Source organism: Canis lupus, chromosome 19 (assembly GCF_048164855.1).
Source record: "Canis lupus baileyi chromosome 19, mCanLup2.hap1, whole genome shotgun sequence".
Lineage (NCBI taxonomy): Eukaryota > Metazoa > Chordata > Mammalia > Carnivora > Canidae > Canis > Canis lupus.
Genome location: NC_132856.1, coordinates 43,316,840 through 43,335,000, shown reverse-complemented (window position 1 = coordinate 43,335,000; position 18,161 = coordinate 43,316,840). Strand labels below are relative to the sequence as shown.

The window sequence follows — 18,161 nt, the reverse complement described above, 5'->3', positions numbered from 1 at the left end:
TCATTCTCAAACAGCTTTAAAGATACTTTATCTTAAAAAAAAAAAAAAAAGGCAAGAGTGGAGGTGGGCTGTTATTAGGGACCAACATCTTTTTTTTTTTTTTTAAGATGTTATTTATTCATTCATGAAAGACACAGAGAGGCAGAGACATAGGCAGAGGGAAAACCCTCCTTCTTTCCCACAGGAAGCCTGATGTGGGTGGGACTCCACTCCAAGACCCCAGGATCATGACCTGAGCCAAAGGCAGATACTCAACCACTGAGCCACCCAGGCGTCCCACTAGAGACCAATATCTTAAAAGCCAATGGTCAATTTCATTCCAGGGACCACATTCTCCTGTTTTCCTCCTACCCTTACTGGCTATTCCCTCCTTAATCTTATTGCTCTTTCTATTCTACTGGATGTCTTCAAGTTGGAATACCCCAAAATCTGATCCCTGCTTGGCTCTCCTTCTTCTCTTCTCCATCTTATCTTTTCCCTCTTCCCTTATCTCATCCAGATTCATGGCTTTCAGTATCATCTATACTGGTAACTCCCCCATCTCCAAATCCAACCACTATGTACATACTTACCCAAGTACTCAATGGACAAATGGACATCTCTACTTGAATATCTCCTATATATCTCAAATATAACATGGTCAAAATGGAGCTAATGATGATTATTACATACATGTGTATACACCAATTATAATGATCATTATACACATTATAAATTTACTGAACAGCCAGATGATCTTTCAAAACCATAAATCAGATCATGGCACATACCTGCCTACTCTCTCTCTCTAACCTCTTTTCACAGTCCTTCCTCATTCCCTAGGTTCTAGCCCACATAAGCCCTCTTTCTGTACCTCAAACATTCCAAACTAATTTCTGACCTTTTCACCTGAAGGTGTCTTCTTAGAATACCATTTCCTCTAGATCTTCAACAGATTGCTCCTTCTCAGTAACAGGATGACAGCTCAAATGTTATCTCCAAGATTCTCCCATCACTCTATCGCATTTTAGTCCTTAGTTTATTCCTAGTATTATCAATATGGGATTTTTTTACTTTCCTTTTTCTTCTTAATCTTTTTTTATAATGTAGTGCCTATTTCCTTTCACTAGAAACAAGCTCCTTTTGAGCACGAGTTTGTTTTATCTTGCTGCCAGCAGCATTTAAGTGCCAAAAACAGGGACACCTAGCTGGCTCAGAGGTTGAGCATCTATCTGCCTTTGGATCAGGTTGTGATCCCAGATTCCTGGGATCAAGTCCCGCAGGGAGTCTGCTTCTCCCTCTGCCTATGTCTCTGCCTTTTTATCTTATGAATAAATAAAATCCTTTACAAAAAAATGCCAAAAACACTACTCAGAACAAAGGGAAGTACTCAGTAAATGTCTGACACCATCATTCCCACTTTCCTATCTAGCTAAACTTGCTTTACACTACTCCCCAGAAGAATTTCAATGGTTAAGATGGTCTCCAAATTCAAACATAGATAGTCTCAACCTCAAGTCATTTTTCATACTGCTTTTTTAAAAAAGATTTATTTATTCATGAGAAACACACAGAGAGAAAGGCAGAGGTATAGGCAGAGGGAGAAGCAGGCTCCCCACAAGGACCTCAATGTGGGACTCAATCCTAGAACCTGGGATCATGCCCTGGGCCGAAGGCAGAAGCTCAACCGCTGAGCCACCCAGGCGTCCCCATACTGCTCTTCATTCTACCATCCTCCTCCCTCTCTCCCAGCCTCCTCCATACACACATTTCATCCCCCCTAAACCCATCTTAATCTCCTCAGCTACTTTGGTCTTTCATTTATTTGGCAATTACCTAGTAATGCACTCAGTACCATATTGTCTTTTCCTATCCCCTTCCTTACTATTCCAGGCACTACTACTAAACTCAACCCCTACACCATGTACTTTCCAGACTGACAATCACTTACAACCTTGACCTTCTATTTACTGTTTCAGCCTCCCAGCTAGGGTTTCAGTACAAAGAGACAAAGGCAACATTTAGCCCTTATTGTATAATCTCCCTGGCTTTACCATTTCCATTCCTAGCATAAATTCTCATCACTTTTTGAATTAAAAAAATCCTTAATAATAGTACCATGTTTTAACTTTCTCATTTCAAGCAATTCTCAAAGAAAAAGACACACCTAAAAAGTGACTTGAGAAAAAAAAAAAAAAAAAAGCCATTCAGAATGACCATAAATTAATTTATAACATCTGCCATACTTTCTCATACAAAACACAGGACCCAGGAGGACAAGTGAATTAAAACATCCATGAGAAATATATGTGATTTATGTAGACAATGAAGCCATGAATACCACCCCGCTTTTTATGAAAGGCCTGGAAACTTTAGGCAAAGCACTTTGAATGAATTCGCTAACCTGAACCAGTGCCAATGGACCTGATAAACAGAAGCACTGTTACTCATTTGCTTAAGTCCACATCTTCAACTAGCATAGTATCTAAAATATACAGAGAGCTCTTAATAGAGGCTTATATATACAGATTAAATCTAGAAAAAAATTAATGAAATGTTATTAAATTTCAGGCAAGAATATTCTCACAGGAAATAATTTGATCCAAACACTATCTTATATATGTATATATACACATACATACATAAATATGTATATATATATAGTGTGTGTGTATACACACACACACACACACACACACACACACACACATCAAAATAACAGCTCTCTCCCCCAACGTCACATCCATCAACCATTCTCAGGCCCCAAGAGTTGAAACTTTAACATAGTATCCACATATGATACTGAGTAAAACTAAGTTATTTTCTTTAAACAAGCAATCACTTTGTAAACAAACACAGATGATCTCAAATGTAACCCTGTAGAGTTCCACAGTCAGTGAGGAAAGGTAAGAATATCATTCCAAATGTTAACAATTGTATATTTACCTGACATGGCTAAATTTGTCTTCTAACCTGGTTTGCAGGCACACCTACATGAAGTGAATTGCGTTCTCCTCTTCAAGCAATCTGCTTTTTCCAAAAGTATGTGGTGATCTAATTTGAACATTTTAGGGCCTGTTATATACAAATGAGTTTCACTACTTTTATTCACTATTGTAAGTTAAGTCTCTTAAGTTTTATCTGTTTTATTTATTTATTTATTTATTTATTTTATCTGTTTTATTTTCCTCATTGGGTAGATGTGGGAGGGGGATCCCCATAAACAAATAACCTTCAAAAGACAGAAATGTGTTAATGCTGAAATCCAATTTTAGTACCAGCCAATGAATCACCGCAGAAGGAATTGAGTATAAGTTCTTAGTGAGCTGGTCACATTGTACTACCGTCGTATAGCCCCCATTACAAGACTACCATCCCCACTATAAGCAGCTACCAGAATATTTTCTATTTGTGGGTTACTAGAATAAATGCTTTACATACAACTAGTCCTTCTGCAATCCTCAAACCTATAAAGGGTATACTATTTGTATTCCCATTTTGTAAATGAAGAAACCTAACATTGCTAACAAAGTGACAGAGCCAAGTATCCAGGCTTTTTGGTTGCAGAGCCCTTGCTCTTTAAATCAAATATTAGCTATTACACAGAACTAGGAGCAAAGGGCAAAAAAGTTCCAGAGAAACATATTTTGACTCAGTGTACTAGTAAATTATCTGCTTAGCAACAGAAGGGGCTGTATAATGAAATAAAGAGTAACAGTCCTGATGGTCATGTGTCTCAAGAAACTCCTAGTCTGTATGCAAGAAATCTAGTCCACTGCGTATCTAAAGAAACTCCTAAACTGTATGCAAGAAATCACTAGGTTTTTTGGTCTCCCTCACTGCCACAACTTCACAGAGTAGACTCTTCTATGAGGAAATACTCTACTGAAATCAGTGAGGAATACTGAGTCTGAGGGAGATGGCTTGCTATAGATAAATTGTAGGATATAAAGTAGTGAGTGTTTAAAAGCTGCACCAACCCTGTATTTTATCAGACTGAATACTTATACCAACCAACCTTCTAGTCCTACTCTTAGCCACATTAAACAGAAACATGAAAATAGATGGTGGTCACTTCCTTCATGTGGTTATAGACTCTGATGCAAATTAGCTCTTTAAAACTCACCTTCAAAATTAAAACAATGAAAGTAAAACACGTGATGTGATTAAACCTACACACATGAGATAGAAGACGATTCTCTTTTTATACGCAAAGATAATAATTCAGAATCTTTCTCTTTCATAAATACCTGCTTTCTTTGGTGTTAATATTAAAAACGCTTCTGAAAATAACTTCATTCTTTCATGTTTCACAAGCAAGTTTTTTTCTGTTATATTTTAAAAAATCTACATGGGCTGCATTTAAATTTTGGTAACACAATGAATACAGCAACTCAGAATGTTCCTAGAATAAATCACCTCCAGACCCAAATCAAAACACACAGAAAAGGAATGAAACTCAGTTTAAAAAGAGAGAGAGAAAGAGAAAGAAAAATTCAGTTTTCTTCAGGAGCAACAGCTAAAACACAATAAAATAGCCATCATTTACTTTCTAGTTATTAAGCATTTTCCAAAAATAGCAAATTAATGTTTGAGGTGTGAAAGAGAAAGGTTTCAAGTCAACTAATAAAAGGACAGTATGATAAAGATAACCATGCCTCAAAACAAACCAACCCTGAAACACTTACTCTTACAAGGCAGAGCCAATGATAATATAAGATCACTGTGAATCACAATGCACTGAACACACCACCCCTCACCATTTCGTGCACGGAAAAATGAAGGTTAAAATAAAATGCAAAGGTTATCCACGTGATAGCAAAAGACTGGAACTAGCCTAAATGTTCATCAAAAGAGTGGCTGAATAACTCTGGTACATCCATTCAATAAAGCAGTATACCGCAAAATAAAGCAATGATGAGGAGCTCTGTATACTGCTCTGGTAGGATCTCCAGAATATATTGATAAGTGAAACAGCAAGACACAAAACAGTGGAAAACAGGAGACTCAACCAAAATTAAACATAATGAGTATATATTAAAGGAAATGGTGACAGGAGATCAAGGATGAAAAGTTATTCCTCTTCCCTCAACCGCTGAGCCACCCAGGCATCCCAAAGTTATTCCTCTTCAAACATTCTTTTATTCCAGTAACTTTTTTTTTAAATGAGAAAGTTAAAAAAAATAATAATTTCTAGAAATTCAAACTATAAAAACTATACCAAATTGATGATTGGCATAAACACAAAAACTAAAGTATTTTGACTACAAATACCTTACTGAACTATATCCTGGGGGAGGGGGGGGAACAAATCTTAAACTGTTGGTGGTCTTACTATAATAATACTGGTATCATTACCGAAACTGTCACATATAAATAGATTAAGTTATTCCATGAATGTCATTAGGAACTAAGATTTTCTACATAAAAGTGATATAAGTTTCAACACAGGGACGCCTGGGTGGCTCAGGGGTTGAGTGCCTGCCTTTGGCTCAAGGTGTGATCCTGGATTCCGAGGTTCAAGTCCCACATCAGGCTCCTTGCATGCAGCCTGCTTCTCTGTCTGCCTGTGTCTCTGCCTCTCTCTCTCATGAATAAACAAAATCTAAAAAAAAAAAAAAAAAAATAGTTTCAACATAAAAACTCTTAAATAGGGCAGCCCGGGTGGTTCAGCAGTTTAGCACTGCCTTCAGCCCAGGACCTGATCCTGGAGACCAAGGATCAAGCCCTGCTTGGGGCTCCCTGCATGGAGCCTGCTTCTCCCTCTGCCTGTGTCTCTGCCTCTGTGTATGTGTGTCTGTCTCTAATAAATAAATAAAATAAATAAATAAAATCTTAAAAAAAAAAACCTTAAATACGAATTGGAAAAATCAGTATGATTTTCTTTTTCTAAAAAATACATATATCTTAACTATCCAATGAAAAGGCCTAAGCATTGACAACCCAGTAGCCATGAGTACCACGACTAGTATATAGATTATGGTATCTAAATACTATTTTCACTAGAAGGAACCAAGACTCACAGAAGAAATGGCTGACTCTAGACTGCGATAAAAAGTGTATAAATGAGCTGGGGCCAAGGAAGTTATCAAAGATTACCAGGATCATACAAAAGATCACAGAAGCCAATCTGAAAAGGCTTCCACTGGACAACAATGAGGCAATCTGAGCAACAATAAGAACAAAAAATGAGTGCAATGTACTGAAGTACAACACCTAAAGATAAACTCATAAAAAAATAAGTCCCCATTGATCATCTTTGGAGATTAGATTACCAATAAGATACCCACTCATTACCTGAAAATTGACAAAGAATTCTGTATTTTTCCTATCTTTCCATATGAACTGTATTTCAGCACAGTCAGTAGGAGAATTCGATCTAGTAAACTCAACAATCATCAACAGCAACTAAAATCAGTAGGTGAAAGGTTGATGGGGAACTTTGTAACAGACGGATCAGGATGACTATACCAAAATCCACTGGTTAATTTTGCCATCACTAAAATAAGTGATACAATAGGTAATCAATAAAAAGCTGCGGTGTGGAGTCTGATGTAACTACCAGTCTCTAAAAAATACAGGTAATAGAAAAACATGTTAAAGGATACCACAAGGACGCACAGAGCCAATAAACGTAACAGGCTACTATTACTTATTGAGAGATCTGAAATCTGGTAATCACATGCTTATTTAGATCCTAACTTCAAAAAAAATGAAATTAAGTAACATTAAAGAATTACTGCCAATTGTACTAGGCATGATAATGCTATTGTGGTTACTTTTTTTTTTTTAAGATTTTATTTGAGAGAGAGGAGAGCAAACACAAAACAGAGCAAGCACCAGTGAGGACAGAGGCAGAGGTAGAAGGAGAAGGAGGCTCCCCACTGAGCAGGGAGCCCAACTCAGAACTTGATCCCAGGACCCTGAGAAATCAGATGCCCAGGTGGTTACTTTTTAAAAAGCCTTTATCTCAGGGTGCCTGGGTGGCTCAGTCAGTTAAGCACCCAGCTCTTGGTTTCAGCTCAGGTCATTATCTCATGGTTGTAGGACTGAGCCCTGGGTAGGGCTCTACACTCAGAGCAGAGTCTGCTTCAGAGACTCTCTCCCTATCCTCCTCCTTCCTGCTCATTCACACACATTCTCTCTCTCTCTCAAATAAATAACATCTTTAAAAATAAATAAAAATAAAAAGGCTTTATCTCGTAAAGATACAAAAGCATGAAAAAAAATACCTGGAGTGCTTCAAAGTATTCCAGTAACAACAACAACAACAAAAATGGGAGACAGATAAAAACCAAAATGGCAAAGTATTAGTAACTGTTAAAGCTGGATGAGTATACTGGGCAGGGAGGGCATTCATTGTACTATATATTCTCTCCCGTATGAATATTTGAAATTTTTCATAATAAAAAAGTTAATGTTTAATTGCAATACAAGGGAGGATAACCAATCCCCAAACAAGTAAACCTCAAGGGACCATGTGTCCACATGCAGCAAGTGAAGGTGGGTGGTTAGAAGTGTTCTGGCAAAACTTATATATTCCGGTTACCATTCAATCACGCATCTACCCACAATCAGAGCTCATTCACCTGGCTATGGCTGAGCATTAATCCATTTACCCAAGCAGAAACAATCCAGGATTTACCATCTGATTTAAACTTTATTTAGAATTTCACTCCCCAACAGTAATAAAAAACACACAGATCACAAATATGTAACGACAGTGAACATTATGCCATGATGGGAAATATATTCTATAAATTAACTTCTGATAAGTAGCATCAACACACAGTTCTACTTTAGGGATCATTTAATTAAAAAAGACTCATGGTTGAGAAAATTTTTTAAAAAAGCAAAAATTCAGTAACAGTAGATATTTTGTTTGGGAAGGAGATCATTAATATTCTTAATACCTAAATCTATTTTTTACCAATCTGCCAATCTTTTAGGGTAAGTCACCAGAGTGCTGTATTTCCATTTCTTGAGAAAAATCTTGTGTTCTTAAGGTAAACATAAAAACAACAGGGTATTTTGTACATCATTTTGCAAATTAGAAATCTGGTTACAATTTTCACTTCCAGATACCAAATTCCAGATGTGTAAGATTTATAAAATAATGCAGAATATAAAGTTGGTTCATCTATAAAACAGAAATGTATCAAAACTCCTATCCTATGGGATTTTTTGTTTATGTCTCAAATGTCAAGTTATACTACACAAGAATTTAAGAAAATGCAGTTGGTCCACAGACCTAGCCAACAAGCCCCTAGCCACTTAAAAATATTCCAGTAATCACAAAGAGATGTGAAGTACCATCAAAAGCTCACTAGAAGAGGTCAAATCTTATTCTCTATGACAGAAAAATATTACAAACTGACAAGGTAGATGCATCCCTCATGGAAACAACCAAGGGTAAAATGATAGGACTAGGACTTGAAATTAACAACATTAGCCAGTATCTTTTTATTTATTTTTTAAAATATGCTCTATGCCCAACATGGGGTTTGAACTCATGACCATGAGATCAAGAGTCACATGCTCTACCAACTGAGCCAGCCAGGCACCCCAACAACAGCTAATATCGTAAAGAAGAGTCAAAGTAGGCAGTTGGTTTTCATATCTACATCTATACTGATGAGAGCACTGAAAACCAAAATGGACACTTGTAAACACCGTAACTAGTATGATGAAAAAGATGTAAGAATGCCTGGGCAGCTCAGTCCATTGCGCATCCGACTCTTGGTTCTGGCTCAGGGTCCTGTGATCAAGACCCACTCAGGGGATCCCTGGGTGGCGCAGCGGTTTGGCGCCTGCCTTTGGCCCAGGGCGCGATCCTGGAGACCCGGGATCGAATCCCACATCGGGCTCCCGGTGCATGGAGCCTGTTTCTCCCTCTGCCTGTGTCTCTGCCTCTCTCGCTCTCTCTGTGTGACTATCATAAATAAATAAAAATTAAAAAAAAAAAAAAAAAAAGACCCACTCAGGCTCCACACTCAGCAGAATCTGCTTGCCCCTCCCCCTCCGTTCCCCTTCCCCCTGCTCACTTGGTTCACTCTAATAAATAAAATCTTAAATAGATAAAATCTTAAAGAAAGAAAGAAAGAAAAGAGAAAAAAAGAAAAGAAAAAAAGAAAAAGAAAAAGAAACCTACATAGTTTAGCATAAGTTTTCCACTCTAGGGCCTTTCTAGTGCCTACGAACTAAAAGGCATGCCCCTATCCCTTTACTCCTCCCATTATGTGTTTTCAAAATACAAGATGGAGAGGCATTTTAGTATAAAAGGTTAAAGCAAAACCCTGAAAGTCAGTCAACCTGGATTTGAATATCAACTGCAGTACTTTTTAACACTTAAGAAAAATAGTGGCCAGAGAGTTTATCTATAAAACTGAAATAGTAGTACTATATTTACTTCAAAGAGAGGATCAAAGGAGAGTATCTATTTAAAATCCTCCATATAGTGCCTGGCACATAGTACTCAATATATGGGAACTGTAAGCAATATGAATTACATATTTGTAAGATTCTTTCACTAGCAACAGTCTTTACTCATAATGTATAAATATATGAATCACTATGAAATACCTAAAAGATATTGTGTATCGATTATACCTCAATTTTAAAAAGTCTCCACTTCTAGAAAATAAGCATAAATAGTGAGGACTTTGCTCATTTTTATATCCCCAGGTCTTGGCACTAAAAAGGTGCACAATAAAAAATTTTGAACAGGGACACCTGGGTGGCTCAGCAGTTGAACATCTGCCTTCAGCTCAGGGTGTGGTCCCGCGGTTCCGGGATCGAGTCCCACATCGGGCTCCCTAAATGGAACCTGCTTCTCCCTCTATGTCTCTGCCTCTCTTGTGTGTCACTCATGAATAAATAAAATATTTTTAAAAAATTTTTTGAACAAATGAGTACAGAAGTAGAGGTAGAAGATGAAAGGTAGAGATTGAAGAAAATGGTAAAAATACAGAGTAGCTGCAGAAGGAAAAGGGAGTTAACACTTATCTGTAGTCTTTTGGCCAGCGCCAATTGGCTAAGTATGTTACATATCCACAAGTACAGAAATTGAGACTAGAGTTTGCAAACTTTTATAGCAATTTGACCTTGATCAGTAATCAGTGGGCTTATAGTTTTTTAAGCTTTTTATTTTGAAATAATTACAGATTGACAGGAAGTTGCAAAAATAGTACAAAGAGTCTCTGTACACCTCACCCAGCCCCTTCCGCTGGTGACATCTCATATAGCTGGAGTCCAATATCAAAACTAGGAAATTCACATTGGTACATTACTATTAACCAGACTAGACCTAATTCACTTTTCACCATTCTTCTCAACCTGCATTCATATTCATTTACGTGTGCATGTAGTTCTAGGCAAAATTATTCCATACATAGATTCACATAACTACTACCACAATGAATACACGTAACTGTTTAACCAGTGGTACTGGATTCTGAATGTCTAGCTTTTCACTTCATTTTTCTAGGACTTAATTTTTAGTGTATGTTTAAAATATATCAATCCATGACAGACTAGCAGGTAGTTTAAAAAGAACTAGAAGAGGGATCCCTGGGTGCCTCCGTGGTTGAGTATCTGCCTTTGGCCCAGGGTGTGATCCTGGAGTCTGGGATCGAGTTCCACATCAGGCTCCCTGCATGGAGCCTGGTTCTCCCTCTGCCTGTGTCTCTGTCTGTCTCTCTGTGTGTGTCTCTCATGAATAAATAAAATATTTTTTAAAAAAAGGAACTAGAAGTTCAAATTTGCTTTCTCCTATTTGGAACCCCTTATTTCCTAAATAACTGATAACTGGATTTATTTTTCTCCTGTTGGATAGTAGAAAATCCAAAATGAAACATATAAAGTCCCCACTTTTTATATATTGGGGTTTTACTGCTATCTAACATAGTTCAGATATTCTTCACTTCTCAATCTTTTACTCTAATTGGTCTGTTGGATACAAGGTAAACAAAAGCCAGGATCTCACCTTAAAACAATTCCTCCAAAAGAATGCATAGGAAACATTATCATATAGGAAACATTATGAACTAAAAAAAAAAAAAAAAAAGGAAGAAGAAGAAGAAAGGTCTCCAGACGCTTCACAATGCTCATCCAAAAATCTTCCTTTTGGATTTTTTTACCTTCCCAGATTCCTGAAAATACACTAGAATCATTTCCTATCTAGAGCTTAGAGAAATATTTCAGTATGTTTAGACCACCAGTCCTTTATTAAGATACTTTCCTTCAGCTCCCAGCATACACTTTCTACACTCTCTTGTTTGTGACAGTATGATTAAGACCCTGTAAACTACTTTTTCCTTTGGCACAAATAGCATGTGCTATGGCACAAATAGCATGTGCTAGCCAGAAGACTAAAAGGCTGGAAGACTAGGAGGGAATCTGTTCCTTCCTGTTGGTCGCAGTTCCTACACATACTGACCTACCAATACAGTTCACCCTGGTGATTCCAGTTTCCACCTCCCCGCCCTCCCCCCCACACCCCACAATCCCAGACCAGTCTGACTGCAACCCCTCAGACACCAGCACCAGTTGTCACATACCCCTTCCTCAGAGGTCTCAGCTCCAGAGGGCCTCTACTTTAAGGTCCTGGGTTGTGGGAACCACATCCTCTTCCCTTTTTCCTCCAGCCCTAGGATGGGCAGCTACTTCCTGCCTTTCCGTTCCTGTTACCTTCAGCATCCCCTTTTCATTTTCTTAATTCTCCAGGAGCCCTTTCAACCCATTGTTTACATTTAATTTTACTTTCTGACAGAGAAAAACAGCCTGAAAGCTTAAGCTCCTTTCTTAAAAGTCAATAAAATAGAAGTAATTATTCTAATGTAACTGTGAGATTCACCAAATGCCAGACTGGGGTACAGTGAGCTTCTTACCAAGAAACTCTAAAAAGCATGAAACTTTGCACCATGCCTTCCTGAAAATTTAACACATTTTAAAACTGTACATAAGCAATCTTGGAAATTAGACAATATATTTTTCATCAGTGCCCTGGGGCAAGCACAAGCAAATTTCTTTTCTATAAAGAGCCACAAAATAAATATTTCAGGCTTCCAGGCCATGCAGTCTCTGTTAGAACTACTCAACACCAATGTTTTTGTGTGAAAGCAGCCATATACAATAAATATGTCTGTGCTCCAGTAACTATCTACAGACACAAAAACTTCAATGTCATATCACTTTCACATGTCACAAAATACTATTCTTTCAATTTTTTTAACCATTTAAAGGATATAAAATCATACTTAATTCACAGGCTATACTAAAACATCCAAGCACGCTGGGTCTGACCCATTGGCTAGTTTGTCAACCCCCACCCTACACGATACCTATTACAAAAATCAAAGTATGTTATTCATTGATAGGCTCAAAAAAAGTTCATTTTAAACCTAGGTTTAAACCATAACCAACCTGAAAACTTCAATGAGACAAAACAATGTTGTAACATTCATCAAACTTTCTTTTGATGAAGACAAAAAAATTAGGAAATTTACTAACCAAGAAATTTCAAAGTATGAACTAGGCTCAATTTAAGCATTCATCAATCTTTTACATCTTCTTTCTACTTCTATAATACTATAAAAATAAGCATTAGCTTTTATTTTTGTTTGGTTTGTGTTCCACTAAAACTTCACTTATGAGTAGTGAAATTTCAATTTCATATAATTTTCATGTCATGAAGTAGTCTTCTTCTGATTTTATCCCCCACCATTAAAAAATGTAAAAACCACTCTTAGCTCATAGGTACAAAACAGGTGGTCAGTCAGATTTGGCCTGTAGGCCATAGTTAACCAACCCATTTTATTTGTTTATTTTTTACTATTCATCTCCAAGACTTAAGCATTGTTGTTGGTTGTTGTTTTCTGAGACAGGAGCTTGAGGAAGAAGTAGGGGAAGAATCTTAAGCAGGTTCCATGCCCAGTGCAAGCCAGACACAGGGCTCAATTCTGATGACCCTGAGATCATGACCTGAATCAAAATCGAGTCTTATGCTTAAGCAACTGAGCCACCCAGGCACCCTCAAGCATTGGTTTTTAAATTAACATTGAGGGGATCCCTGGGTGGCTCAGCGGTTTGGCGCCTGCCTTTGGCCCAGGGCACGATCCTGGAGTCCCGGGATCGAATCCCACGTCGGGCTCCAGGCATGGAGCCTGCTTCTCCCTCCTCCTGTGTCTCTGCCTCTCTCTCTCTCTCTCTCTCTTTCTCTATCATAAATAAGTAAATAAATCTTTAAAAAAAAAAAACTTAAAATAAAATACAAAATAAATTAACATTGAGTAATATAAATTTCCGAATCAGAGAATCATTAAGTTAGGGTCTTGATGTTCAACTTAGAACAAGTTAGAGCAATAATGATCTCATTTCCCAAACAATTCAAATAGGAAAAATATCTACAGACATCCAAGCAAGTTAGGTACAAGTTTATTTCAAAGTAACCATGATTACATAGCCTTTCCTATTAATCTACAACTACTTTGATTCCCTAGTATCAGTATGGAGGAGTGATGTCTCTGGCATCTTATGCTCTCACACATTATGTTCATTATTACTTGTGAGCTCTGTCCATTTGTCCAAAATCCAGGATTAGAACCCTTGAACTAGAACTACTTCATCATGTGGACAGAACATGAACCAGTAAGACAGAAGGAACACAAGCAGCAATGCAATTTTATGCAGGACATGAATTAAAGCAAAAATAAACATTAGCCCTCCTAACAAAAGGCAAGTTATCTACCTATGTACCTCTCCTGGTTTTCCTTAATATATGGAATGACAACAAACCAAGGCTGGAGTCTCATATGGGATCAAAAATTCCTAGAAGTTCATTTCCAATGAAGATTTCAGACTATTTAAGGTATCTGGCCAAAGGAGCAGATCTGGATGCTCCACACATCCAGGGTAGCTTTTGCTGCAATGATGTTCAGCCATCTAATCCTCTAGCATACATATATGCAAAGTCAGAGAAAAGAGTTTTCTCTGCATCCTCCAAATTAAACTATTGTAAGCAACTCAAAACTAATCCAGAAGATCCCTAGGAAAACAAGTTAACTCAGAATACAGGAATCCAGCTGATTATAAATGGCAGCTATCATGTTATTCCTTAGTATCATTAAAAAGTTAGTCCTGGGCCACTCGAGTGGCTCAGTTGGTTAAGTGCCTGCCTCTTGATTTCAGCTCAGGTCATGATCTCAGGGTCATGAAAAAGAGCTCCTCCTAGGGCTCCATGCTGGGCATGGGGCCTACTTGAGATTCTCTTCCTCTGCCCCACCCCCACCCCACTTTTTTTTTTTTTTTTTTTAAAGGCAGTCTTTCACAAATTGGGTACTCAAAAGACCCTTGGCTCAGGTTGTGGTACTGTCACTAAACTAGCTAGTGAGCATAGCTTGAACTTCTCTGGGTCTTCTTTTCCTCCCTTATTCATAAAATCAGAGGCACTATCTTCCATTCCCTATAAATCACAGCCATGGTAAACCATGGTAATGACTGAGAGGAAAGAAAGTGGGAAGCCACAGGAATGAGAAGTCATTAGGTAAAGTAATAAGGCCTTCCTCCATGAAATAAGTCTTATGCTGCTCAGCAATTCACACTGGAGCAAATACAGGGGAATCTAACTGGAAATGGACATAGGGACAATTTTCCCTATGTACCCTACCCTTCAGTGTGGCCCTTGAGTATCCTCCATCCACCCTTTCTGCCTAACTCCCATTCTTTTAGCCTAAGTATACATCCTCCGGGCAGCCCTCCCTGACTCCCCACCCCTCTACTCCACCAGTCTGGGATAAGTGCCCCTGCTATAGCTCCCTGTACTTACTTCTGTATCCTTATCACAAGGTAGGAATTCAACAAATGTTAATTGATTAGTCAAAAGTTCAATTCAGCTAGTTTTTCTTAACATCAGGTTTAAAAGTTTTGATTATGAAAAAAAAAAACTTTGAATATAATTTTATAATTGCTTCATAGAGTTTAAGGTTTAGCATGTAAGTTTTTTTACGTTTCCTAGGTATAAAAAGCATCAGCTACCTAGAGAACAAAAGCCTCAATTTTAGAATATCAAGTTTTCTACCATTTTTCAGTGTCACAGCCTTATGGTATACCTCCAAACATCCCTTGATTTACCACTGCATCTGTATTTGCCTTACTTCCTTTTGGCCCTTAATATCCATAAAGAGATAAATGAAGCTACTGATTGAAGGATCTGAACAGAAAGACAATTAACAAGGGTGAACAGGTATAATTTAAAGAGGATTCTGGAAAAAACACAAATACAAAGCAACTAAAAACTGGTCTAGCACTGGGGGAAAACTGGTCTAGCACAAAATACTTCCTACCTTAGGAAGCACTCATGTTCTCTCTCAGACCACCATTATGAGGTCTCCAATTTTCTTCAGTTTGTCTCCAGAAGGACCAACAGAAGAAGCATAAAAACTTTTCTCAGCACCAATCACATTCATTAGCCCAATTCATATCACTCAATTCTCTTTCTCTATCCTAATGTAATATTTAAGAATGTCTTATGATAGATGCCAATAATTATTAATGCTGCTATTCACTATCAAAAAATCAAAATGACAGTTAAGAAGGATCAAGTCAACTTAAACATTTCTTAAGCACATACTACTATGTACCCAACTGCTAGTGACTGGGATTCCTCCATCTAAAAGAATAAGGCTCTATAAAATATTCATCGTGTTCCTTGGATTTGCTAGTACATGGGACAAAATCCCTTAGGTCCTAGCAATATATAGAACCAAACAAGTTTAAATGGTGCAAGATGATGATGGATAAATGCTCAGACAGGGTCCAAGGAAATGGTTAGCCATTCTTCAATACTTCATATTAGTAACCACCTAAGGGATCTTAGAAGTTGGAGAATTATAAAAATACACATGCATGCAAATATATCATATAAAATAATAATGTGGAAAAATAGTAATGATGGAAATAAAAGTTTTAAGCAACAGGTACATTTCACAAAAGCACAGAGGTAACAAATTTTACAGCTATCATATGCACAGACAAAAAAAAAATGTCCTATCACAGCCAGGTTCCAATTCCTGTCCCAATTTTTTATCTTCTAACACTATCATTATCTTCTCTAATAAATAAGAAAAGTAGTCAAAGAAAGATAGATGGACATCAAGTATTTCTTGGTAGTCTGTCTCTCTAATGACATAAACAACATTATAAATGGGGAGAACGATTTTATATTTAACTACCATTGTTTCAATGTGTTGATATTCAGTTATTAACATTACTTTCTTAGACAAATTGCTATCAATATGCCAGAAAGACTATATTTTTCATGATTCCGGCAACTGGTTTTTATTTCTTAATGGACATGGTAAATTTAACCTAAAGAGTGTACCTGCTAAGGTTGTCTTGGTGAAAACTTCAGTAGTACATATTCACCTATTTCTAACAAAACGAATTTTGTTGAGGTACAATAAAACATCTCTCTATAGTTAATTTTTAGCACAGAAGCAGTACCATAAGGCAGCGCTTCTCCCTCTGTCTGTGTCTATCTCTCATAAGCAAATAAATAAAATCTTAAAAAAAAAAAAAGCAGTACCATAAAACGTGTAGCTTGTGTTTTAGAGTTGATACAGATATAAAATAATGGAAGAGGTAGATCTTTAACCAAGTAAGTTTAGAAAATCTGTGTGTGCTCCAGGATCAGAATAAATGGACTTCCATAAAAAGGGTCTGCAGGGACGCCTGGGTGGCTCAGCAGTTGGGCGCCTGCCTTCGGCCCAGGGCGTGATCCTGGAGTCCCGGGATCGAGTCCCACATCGGGCTCCCTGCATGGAGCCTGCTTCTTTCTCTGCCTGTGTCTCTGCCTCTCTGTCTCTCATGAATAAATAAAATCTTTAAAAAAAAGGGGGGGGGGGCGCCCTGCAGCCAAATACATAATTTATGAAAAACAATGTTAGCTCTACTTTACATTCACACAAAATTCATAAAAATTTTAAGCTTGACATCATCTGCCTACTAAAGTAGACAGTATGTAATTAATAACTATTCACTAAGAGGCCAAATATCAAAGACTCAAAGTACAAGTTACTCCGTGAGCTAATCATGAAGCAAATATTGGTGATTACTATGCAACCAACCCTTCCCAAAGAGACGATTTAAATGCATATGGTAGGAAGTGGGCAGCAGGAAGAGCTACTGTCAGAAACCACCACTTGCTCCAGGATCTTGCAAGCCCATAAGCAATGCTCCCAGTATGCAGACCTCCCAGCAGCCTGCCAACATGATCACACTCCTATCAACTCCCACACCATCCCAAGGATATTTTTCACTTGTGAGATGTTAGCATCTGACAGAAAAAGCACTCTAAAATAAAAAGCATCTACAAGAATTTAGACCAACTTTAAACTCCCAGCTCAATGACCAATATATTCACTTAGCTGGAAAAGACACTAAAGTAACCACAAGTTTGATTTAAAAAACCCAAAACTATCAAATTAAAATACATTATACTTGAGGGGTGGTGCCTGGGTGGCTTAGTCGGTTGGATATCTGCCTTCAGCTCAGGTCATGACCCCAGGGTCCTGAAATGGAGTCCAGCACTGGGCTCTGTGCCCGGTAGGGAGCCTGCTTTTCCCTCTCCTTCTGCTCCTGTTGTCTCTTGGTATTTCTGTCACTATCTCTCTCAAATAATAAATAAAACCTTTTTAAAAAAATACATTACACTTGAATTCCAAACCTAAAAGACTCAAATACAACAATTTTACTAGCATATAATAACCAAAAGTTACATAAGGTAAACTGCTTCCCATCTGAATTCATGAAAGTAAACTTCCAAATATAGATCTTATTATGAAAAACAACAAACCTATTGAATTTTCACTTGGCCAGCTTGTCGGCCAGCGTCAAACCAAGTATTTTCAAAAAAACTATACTTAAATGCCTTGAGTTTTCTTTTCAAAATAACTAAGCAACTAATCAAAGTAGGGCAGGAATAAAAACTACTTAATCCAGGGTGCCTGACTGGCTCAGTCAATGGAGCATGTGATTGAGTCTTGATCTCTGGGTTGTAAGTTCAAGCCCCATGTTGGGTGTAGAAATTACTTAAAATCTTAAAAAAAAAAAAAAAACAAAATCTACTTAATCCACCTGACAGGACAAACAGAAATAAATACATATACAATATATTTTTAAAAGGA

General features: G+C 37.5%; 1 protein-coding gene and 1 non-coding gene across 9 annotated transcripts in view; both read right to left on the bottom strand.

The window, feature by feature from the left end:
• SETD2 (SET domain containing 2, histone lysine methyltransferase) overlaps nt 1-18,161 on the bottom strand; it is a 125,245-nt gene that overhangs the window by 100,340 nt on the left and 6,744 nt on the right. The window lies entirely within an intron of this gene.
• Nucleotides 8,469-8,541, bottom strand: TRNAK-CUU (transfer RNA lysine (anticodon CUU)). Its single transcript has one exon. It is a non-coding gene; the product is annotated as a tRNA-Lys (tRNA).